This window comes from Vidua macroura, chromosome 35 (genome assembly GCF_024509145.1).
Source record: "Vidua macroura isolate BioBank_ID:100142 chromosome 35, ASM2450914v1, whole genome shotgun sequence".
NCBI classification, from domain to species: domain Eukaryota; kingdom Metazoa; phylum Chordata; class Aves; order Passeriformes; family Viduidae; genus Vidua; species Vidua macroura.
In genome coordinates, this window is record NC_071605.1 from 121,529 (window position 1) to 131,954 (window position 10,426).

The 10,426-nt window shown below is 45.0% G+C and overlaps 1 long non-coding RNA gene across 1 annotated transcript; it reads right to left on the reverse strand.

Moving 5' to 3' along the window:
* Positions 1–7,598: 7,598 nt before the first annotated feature.
* LOC128821188 (uncharacterized) lies at positions 7,599–9,010 on the reverse strand. The gene is made up of 3 exons (XR_008441027.1): positions 8,710–9,010; positions 7,726–7,811; positions 7,599–7,641 (listed from the first exon to the last, which is right to left on the reverse strand). It is a non-coding gene; the product is annotated as an uncharacterized LOC128821188 (long non-coding RNA).
* Between the last annotated feature and the right edge of the window lie 1,416 nt (positions 9,011–10,426).

Below are 10,426 nucleotides of genomic sequence, written 5' to 3' on the forward strand. Positions count from 1 at the left end.
GGAAGGGAGAGGCGTTTTTGCCGATGCCTGTCGGCGCCCGCTCACAACCTGACCGCCCGCGCAGCCGCTGAGCTCACAGTCCGTGGCCACGACACGGGAAAAAGCGAAAAAAATCCCGCGGGGCGGCGCCGGCGTCAGGGTGGCGTGCAGGCAGTGCAGTAAACAGACCGTGGTCCTCGTTTTTCCCGCCTTTTTTTGCCGCCATATTGGGAAGGTCAAGCGAGTCCGTGACAACCCACTCCCAAGATGGCGGCCGCGGGAGGACCTCGGGCGAGGGCTGCAGTCCCGCACTCTGGCCACAAGGCGGCGGCACTGCCGCCCGCCCTGGGGCTGCAGGCGGGGAAGGCGCGCAAAGAAGAACAGGCGCGACCCCCTTCAAAACATCCTCTGCAATAAATGCCCCTAAACATCCCGCACGAAACCAAAAAACACCGACAAAAAAAAAAAAAAACAAAAAAAACCCTGCCTCTAACCCAATAATAACCAAAATAAAAAATCTTTTCTTTTAAGCTATATTTCAATCTATATTATTTTTATATTTTTTATATTTATATTCACATTTTGATTTAAAATGTATACTGATGTATAATGATCATTTTATAATTTCTTACATTCATTCATATTACTTAAAGTTTATTTTATTTTATATTTTTATGCATGTCTTAATATATGGATTACATATTTCTATGTTTAGATTGATATTTCTAAAAGGTTTATATTTTTAAAAATAAAATCCCTGCATCTATCCAAGTAAAAACCTAAAAAAAACCCCACTTTCTTATAAACTGTTTGTAAATTTATCTATATATTTTTCGCATTTATATTCAAATTTGCATTTTAAAGGTAGATTGATATATGTCGTTATTTATATTCTATCTCTTCCTATTACTTATTTTTACTTATATTTTATATCTATCTTTGTACATTGATTATATATTTTTATATTTAGAAGTCTATCAAAATAAAATGTATATTCATATTTTTTTTAATAAAAACCCTGCCTCGAACCAAATAAAAACCAAAAAAGCCCTTTCTTTAAACAATATTTAAATATTTATAGCATATTTTCATCATTATAATCACATTTGCATTTATACTTTCTATGGATGGATTATATTTATAAATGTATATCATATATATAATAAGATAACAAGATAGATAAAATATTATATATATTATATTTCATACATACTGCTAATACTTCTATTTACTTACATTTTAATTTTTATATAGATTTTAATGTACGTATGATATACTTCTATACATAGATTTCTAACTTATTTCTATTTCTAATTTTTACAATAAAAACCCTGCCTACTAACAAATACAAAATTTTAAAAATCCTTTTATTTTAAACTATATTTGAATATTTCTATATTCATGCTTTTGATATTTACATTTATATGCTCTTGTATATTATATTACAGTATATTGACGTACTATATTTAGATAGATATAATATATTACATGTAATGTGGTATAATAAGACATATACACTAGAATATCTATGAGGTATTGTATCGATTTCTGTGATTTTGTATTTTTTTCTATTTTCTATTTCTATTTCTATATACACGTATATTAATTATACATTACATCCTCACAGCGCATACCTGGGGCTGTTCTGGCTTTCTTTCCAAATGAATTTAGCAATACTTTCCTATTTTTACCAATACCTATAAAAACGAAACATTTGCCAGGATTTAGTAGTATTCTACACACCCCCCTCCCTGTGCATTTTGGGGCAGCTTTGGGTCCCTCGGGGGGACGGCACCCGGCAGGACCCCCCCTCATTCGCCACCCACCTGCTCCTCCGCCGCAGCGTGCGTCCCTCTCCTAGGGACCTTAGGGTGCCCCAAATGACACCAGAGCCCCGAGTCTTCACCCCTTTTTCCTGGCCCCCAAAGAAGGCGCAGAAGGAGTCTTAACTGCCCTGGACAGCAGCCCAGCACTTGCTTCCATCCCTTTCCACATGTACATCCCCCCCGAAAGGGACTCTGCCGCAACAAGAAAGGGGGGCAGCCCCCAGAAGGGTCGAAGCTCCTGCCCAGCCTCGCTGTCACGGGCGAGGGGCAGAGAGGGGGAGCGGCAGAGACGGCGGGGACGCGGCACGGACGGCACGGCACCGAGCGGGGGCCGCTCTCAGCGCGATGCCGGCAAAGCCGCAGGTCCGGCGGGGCCGGGCGGGGTTTGACCGGCACGGGGGGATCCGCCGAGAGCCTCCGGCCCCGTGCGGGGACTCCCGCAAGGGCCCGGGGCCGCCGGGCTCCGGCCCTCTGGGCTTTATTCTCCGGCGCCCCCGGCCCCGAGACTGCGGGGAAAGAAGGAACGGGGCGACGGCAAGAGAGGAGGGCTAGCAGGGCGTGAGAAAGGGTAGGGAGGGAGGTCGGGCTGTGGAGGAAAGCGGGAGGGCAAGGGAAAGGCCGGGAGCGGGGAAGAGGGACGGTGCACAGAGGAGGGAGAGAAGAGGAATAGAACGGAGGAGCGGGATAGGGACAGGGCAGTGGGGGTCGGGTTTGCGAGGGAGAGGAGGGGAGGGTCCGCGGACAAAGAACAGGAATACGGGGAGGAGGAAGGAAGGGTAGAGGGGGGGACGGGAGGGGAGACCGAAAAGGGAGAGAAAGGGGTCGGCTTTGGGGAGAGAGGGAACTAAGGGATAGAGAGAGAAAGAAGGGGAATACGGGAAGGAGGAAGAAAGGAAGAAGGATTGGTAGAGAGAGGGACAAGAGGGGGAGCCTCAGAGAGCGCCGATCCACCCCGAGCCCGCCCCGGCGGTCCGCCCTGCTCGGGATGCTGCGCTCGGCGGAGCTCGGCTCGGTTCGGCCCCACTCGGCTCCTCGCCTACACTCGGGCTGTTCTCCGCTAGACTCGGCTGGATTCGCCTCTTCGGCGCAGCTCGGCTCGCCTCAACTCGGAGCCGCTCGCTCCGCTCGGCTCCGCTCGGCTCCCCGCGGCAGCGCGCCTCCCGCGCGGCGCGCACAGCTCGCCGCTCTCCTGCCGCCGAGCCCCGCGCCCGGCCCGGCCGGCGCACGGAAACCCCCGCGCCACATCAGACCCAGCAGTTTCTGCGCTAAACCCTTTCTGTCCTAGAAGGAGATAAACTTCTCTACCTCCTTCGTCTCCTCAGTTTTCTTCTTTGATTTCAAAATCAGAGTTACAAAAACCTACTCAACTACAAGACTCAGTAAGTAGCCGATAAAGTAGTCCCGTCCATTTCAGAACCTAAAGAACACGTTATACTTAAGTTTCCACACTTCAAAAAAGAAAAATCACACACGAGTCCTACTCACTGTGTCAAGCCTTATTTAAAACACACAAAAAAACCCTAAAAGAAATAGTTCCACAACCAAAACAGAACAAACGAGTAACACTAACTAAAACCACGCATCCAAATACACTGTTTATCAGTCACCAACCCGAAAAATCTCTTTTCAACGTGTCTCGTTTGTATACCTCCTCACAACTAACCTTATCCTTTACAAACACTAAATTGCAAATCAAAAAACTTACACGTAACATAAACTCTTCAAATAACATTTATACACTCATACCCCAAATGACAGGTAAACCACCAAAAGTAAAATTACTCAAATCATTACAAACAAATACTTGTACAATATTTAGTTACAAAACAACCCCCAAACCACACAAAACCACAAAGAAGTTACCTCAAAACAGCAAACCTACAATTTAAAACAATTAATCCACTAAGACCAAACTTAACAATAATACATTAAAAAAACACCAAAAAAAAACCAAAAAAAAACCACAAAAAAACAACCAAAAAAAAAAGAACACCCACCCAAAAATACCCAATCGCTCCAACACAAATTTACTTCTCAGGATCAAAACAGTACGACCTTTTAATAACCTAATTCTATTATTTCTGCATCTCTTTTAACACCTAAAATAACTACAACTCACACTTGAACCACATTAAATGAACTTACTTATTAACTAGCCAAATGAAACAATAACACATCTATAACATTAAATAAATTACTGCCAAATAGGAACATCTTTAAACATACTACCTTACAAAATAAAACAACTGTTCATTTTTTATTATTCACACACAATCATAAATATAAAACATTTAAAAAATATATAAATTGATGAAATCACAAGAAATCAATTTACAAAAACATTACAAAAATTTTAAATTAATCAATCACACATAAATAAAAAATAACGAAATAATATTTTCAAGAATTAAAACATCACTAAATAACTTAAATCATTATTAAAAACTAAAATACGCATCTTATTAATAATTACCGCTTTTTATCTCCCCTACCAATTTAAATTTTTACATAGAACTCTACAAAAATCCTTAACAAGTAGATTTAACTTAAATAAGTAGATATAACTTAAATTTAAAACATTTATAGATAAACATACTTAATGAATAATCTACACACCAAACTAAACTAACAAGAAAAACCTAATAAAATACTAATATATTCATAACATCAAAACCCCAAATCATTAACATAAAAACCCATACGAACACATGAAAATACCTACAGTTAAAAGACGTACCTTAATGAACAATATTCATAGCTTAATAATTCATTACAAACTCTTACCAATTAACGATTAACATTAATTACTTGATACCAATAAAATACAAGAAAATGTTACTTTAGCCAATAACTATAATAAAATATCATAACTAATAACTTAAAATCTCACTTTATTAAAAATATAAAACGGTGAAGCAACGTATCATCAAAAATCCCATTATTATCACTACACAGATATACGTATATACATATATCTATATACAGATAGATAGATCATATATCCATCTCAACAGCAGCATCTGGGACCGATTCCTGTTTTCTCTCTTGTCTCCTAAATTTATTAGCCATAGAGGATGGAGTAAGGAAATCATTTTATTTATCACCTTGTTCTCCAGAAACCTGAAAAACAAAATAAAACAGAACAAAAAGAAAAAAAAGAAAACCACATTTGAAAGGCAGATCCTCACCAGCAGCTGGTCCATCTCCTACGGGGGACCATATTCTAGGGCACTTTTGGTGCACTTGCCTGAACCTGTCAGGGCACTCTGTGCCTGCAGAAGAGATTTTTTTTGTCAGGGAGAGGCAAGGGGAGGAGAAATAACGTTCTAGACAGCTCAAATCCATTACTGTGCCACTTCCTGTGCAGCAGGTCCTGTGACAGGATGGGAACTGAGGCTGCTTGAAATTTAAAAGCTAAAGACACCAGCACAAGGTGTCCTTTTGCTTTGTCAAGGAAGTGATTCCCAAATCACACAGCCCCCCCACCATCGTCCCTCCTACCACCACCTGAAAGCCTCTTGATTCTCTTCTCAAAAACACAAGGGACACCTCAGAGTTCAGCAAGTTCTGCCAGTGCAGCCCTCGGTGCCCCCGTCTCCAGCTCTGTCCCCCTTGCTTTCATCCTCAGCCACGTCATTCTTCAGCCGTGGACAGGAAATTGTCCCCATTTCTCCCGTACTTCCCTGGTTACCTTTTCTCTAAGCCGTGCAGGACCCCCGAGAGGAGGCTGTGATCCTCTATCAGCTCATGGGCAGCTCTAGAGGTGACACGGGCAGCACTCTGTCGTATCTCCAGAATACGACGCTGAAACAGAGAATGCAACTTGTTCTTTTACAGCCAAGATCTGATTATCTAAAATAAAATGAGCAATTTGGCTGGTACCCGATCAACTTCCAGCTAAAATGAACACCGCCTGTTCTCAGCAACTCCAGAGAAGGAAAGACATTCTCCCTTCAACGCTTCGCACCACAGGTGCTGCTCTTACAAGAAGTATTCAGGTAGCAAGACAATTTTCTCTTTTTGTCCGAGGTTTTGATACCTGAAATCCTCAGGGTGGATGCTCCCAAACCTGAGAGCTCCCGGCAGGCGAGGTTCCCTCCTGCCGAAGCACTGTGCAGGTGACAAACGTGCTGGCTGGGGAAATAGAGACCCCAAAAAGAAAAGGCCCCGACTGCAGGAGCAAAACCACGGCACCCCCGTGAGGCTCCACGACGGCAGGAACCGGTCCCAGTTTCAGGGGATAAGGATGGGACCGGTTTAGACACAAGCAAAATTATTTCTCCCTCCACACATCCACAAAACCAACAAGGAACAGATTTTCAAGAGGACCAAGGCAGAATCAGCTATTCCTTTCTGTTTGGTACTTGAGATCTCGAGGCCAATACAAGCTTTTGTGGTTTGGGGTATTTGGGAACTGTTCTTTTTCAATTCTTACCTGGAAGCCCTGGTCACACAAAGGACTGCTGAAAAAGGCAAGAATGACCTGGAAAATCCTCTGGTAGACATAGAGCTCACAGCAATGTTTGTCACGCAGCCCTTCCCCAAGAAATCTGAGGATCCACTCGTGCTGTTTTGTACTGGAAGCCATAAAGAAAAATACCACCGTCAGACATTCCGACATTTCCAAAGGATACCTGCTCCTAAGAGCACAAAACCCCGGTTCCCTCTGAGTGCCAGCTCAGGAATTACCACAGCTTGTTCTGGACTTCTCAATTTTCCATTCCTATCAAATTTAATCGCTAACATCCATTGGGAACAGTCAGTCTGCAGCCCAAACATGCAGTGGAAATGGAATTTTAGAAGTTGCTGTTTCTAAAATACTTCAGTTGAACTCCAAGTTACTAACCTAAACTCAAAGAGGAATTGTAGCTAGCCGGGGCAGAACATTCTTTTCTCGTGCTCACAGAGCATACGCAGCACAACTCCTTGTGCGTTAGTGTCAAGAAAACAACAAAGACCCCACAGAAATAAAAATAAAAAAATTTCAAAATAAATTTTGAATTCCTATATGAAACAGAAGAAAGACGCTTCTAATTAACTACCCGTGGGAGAATGAGGTCTCGTCGTATTTTTATGGCTGTTTTTAATACATTTCTGAAGAATTACTGGGTACCTAAAATGGGACTCTTACCTCAAAATCAAAACTGTAGAAAAGCTGGAGAAAACCTGGTACCTTTCTCAGGTCCAAATACCAGTGCGACAGAAGGAATCTCTTTACCCTTATGTACACGTGCTCCTCTGTAAAGAGAAAAAGCTGGCATGGTGGAGGAGGACAGCGCTCCCAATCCACAAGCACGGATGACAATTTGTGGAAGCTGCAGTCAGTGAGCGTGCAGCGCTCCGAGCTGGGAGAACAGCCCGGCAACTGCAGAAGGCCTTTGCTCTGAGGCGCGTTCCCATTGCTGCCCACCCTCCCCTTCTCTTGCCCAGGAGGAAAAGCTCAGGCAAGAGCGCACGAGCACAGAGCAGGTGAGGGGATCGACACTCCCCAGGCCTCTGTTTTTCACCCCAGCAGTGACACACGCAGCACGTTCCAGTACCTGGCTTCAGGATCTGCTGTGCCACACGAGCAGCGCAGAGGGTGAGGGAGAAGGTGAACCTGAGGCTTGGCTGCCTGATTCCGTTCTGCACGGCATCCAAGAGATACAGCAACGGCAAGGGCCCCGGGAGAGAAGCCTGAAGCACAGCCCAAATGAACACAGCAGGAGCACAAAGACATCGATCAGCTTCCGGGACATTTCACGGGTCACACAGGTAAGAGCCCCAGTTCAGCAAATCTGAGGGTTTGGTGACGTCAGGATCAAAACACCCGGAAACCTGTGAGAAAGAAACCGAACTGCTGCCGGCTAAAAGCCGTCCCTGCCTCAAACTCCTTCAAACAACTTGTTCACGAGGAGGCAGGGATTGATTCAATACTCACCAGCCCATCTGGCCAAGGTCAGAGCTCTGTGCCCACCCAGGACACGGCAGCCAGCAGGGACCCTTCTCCCACTCTCCAGCACGGACCTGTGAAGCCAGGGAGAAGTTTACGGAGCAGCAACAGCCAGAAGATGCTCTCTGCTTCCGTACGCTCTCTGATCCATCACTCCCAAGGAAAGTCCCCACGGATCGGAAGCAACCACCTCTCATTTCTCCTCCGCAATCATCACTGCCTTGCCTTTCTCTGCAAGCGTTTCCTCCCGTGCCCGTCCCCAGAGCACCTTTAGTCCATCTTTTCCTCCCAACCGCAGCTCTCCAGCACAAATGCCACTCCTCACACACACAAAGCAAACACTCATCTGCCTCAGCTTTTGGCCTAGAAAGCAAAAACCTCAACGCGTCCGCCTACGTGATTAAAACACAGAGACACACGGGTGGACATAGATGGAAAGCTTTTCAGGAGAGAAAAGAGCTGATTCGCTAGCACGCCTCCATACAGCTTCAGAAAAATCAGAATCCACAGCAACTCCTAAGACCCCTGCTGAGGGACCCAGCCCTCCTGGGAACACCCAATTCAGCAGCCACGGGAAAAGGATGGGAGAAGCCAAGCTTGGGGTGAAAAAAAGATGACATCAATACAGCAGCCTGTAAAAAGCCTTCACACAGCAACAGTGGGAACCAGTCCCATTTGCTCCGTCCCTGCTTTTTGGGATGACACAAACAGGAAATGAAAACACGTGCAACACAAGGCACACCTATAGGGTGTACCAGGTGCTCCTTTTGGCAGCGTGGATGACAAAGTTCTCTCTCTGCGCACTTACAGGCAGCCCGGTTTCAATCCATCCTTAGCCCAAGCCTTCCTCGCCTCCCATTCGCCAGCGCTCTGCTCTGGCCTTTGGAGCGCTGGCCCCGTCCTCCCGCAGCAGCACGGCACCGGAACACAGCGAGGCAAAGCGTGCCGGAGCCGCCCGTGCTGTCAGCGTACCTGTCAGCTCCCGGCGGTGGGCAACTCCGGCCCTGCGGGCAAGGGGGAGACGGCTCGGGCACCTCCAGCGGCTGCTCTGCCCCGATGCTTTCGCGTTCTCCTGCATTTCCCTGCAGCGGAGGGGGTCCGGGACGGGGGCGGATCGTGTCAGAGTGGAGACGGCGGGGAAGCACGGGGAGGCGGCGGGAACGCGGCGGGACGAGACAGGGACGCGGCGGGACGGCGACGACTCGCTTGACCTTCCAAAGATGGCGGCAGGAGGGGCGGGGAAAGCCGGGGCCCCGCTCCACCGCCCGCGCGCCGCCCCGGCGGCATTTTCCGGCACGCGGTCGCTTCCAGCGTCTAGAGAGGGACGCGCGCGGGGATCGGGAAAGGGGAGTGCAGCCCTGTTCCGACGCCGCTCGCCCCCCGCCCGCCGCCCCCGGCCCGTGAGCGCTGCGACCGCGCCTCCGCCGCCCGCCGAAAGCGGCCCCGCCGGGCCGCCCTCGCCGCTGCCGTTCTTCTCGGTCATCGGGTCCCTTTGCTCTCCCGAATCTCCTTCACCCCTCCCCTCTATTTACAGACACCGCCCCGCTTGCCGCTCGCTCCCGCGCCTCGCCCTTCCCACGCTCGGCAGCCGTCCTTCCCCCCTCAGCCGGCACCCAGCGGCGAGGGGCAGGGCGCTGGCTGGGGGGGGGCTGCAGTACCGCTCTCTGTCCACAAGGCGGCAGCACCGCCGCCGGCCACAGCCGGGGGCTGCCGCTCGCCCGGAGGGAAGGGAGGCAGAAAAGAACGGGGGCGATCCCCTTGGAAAAATCCTGAAAAATAAACGGCCCAAAACCACCCGCACACAAACTAAAAAACACTGCCTGACCAAATAAAAACCCCCCAAAACCCCTTTATTTTAAACTATATATAACTACCTTTTATATTTATACTTTTCATATTTACATTCACATTTACATTTACAATGTATATTGATGTATACTGTTACTTATATTCTTATATATATACTTATATTACATATCTTCCTATTACTTATATCTATTTTTATTTTATATTTAGATGTATATCTTTATATATTTATAATATATTTCTATATTTAGATTTATATTTCAATAATATTTATATTATTGAAATTTTAAAACCCGTGCCTCTAACCAAATAAAAACAAAAAACCCCCTTTATTTAAATTATGTTTAAATATTTTTATGTATATTTTTCATATTTATATTCATATTTACATTTATAGTTCATATATATATTTTTTTATATATATATAATAGATACCCTAATATAGTAATATATACACAGTATTACTTATATATTATAACTATTTTTAATACTTTATTTGCTTATATTTTATATTTCTATATATATGTATTAATGATATATTTCTATATTTAGATTTCTATTTATATGTTTATTTTTAATAATAAAATCCCTGCCTATAACTAAATAAAAAAACCCCACCTTTATTTTAAAGTATATTTAAATATTTTTATATTTATATTTTTCATATATTTTATCAAATCAATTTTTGACACTTCAGATTCAGAAATGTAATTTAATTAGGGTCATTGAATTTTTCCTGCATCTTGGTAATTTCCCATTATCTGCAAAATAATCTGAATTTGCAGCATAATTAATTCTGATATATTTATAATGATCTTTACACCCATAATTCCAGTCCCATCCACAATAGCTATTTGCATCCAATCCTTTCCATTCTCAATCA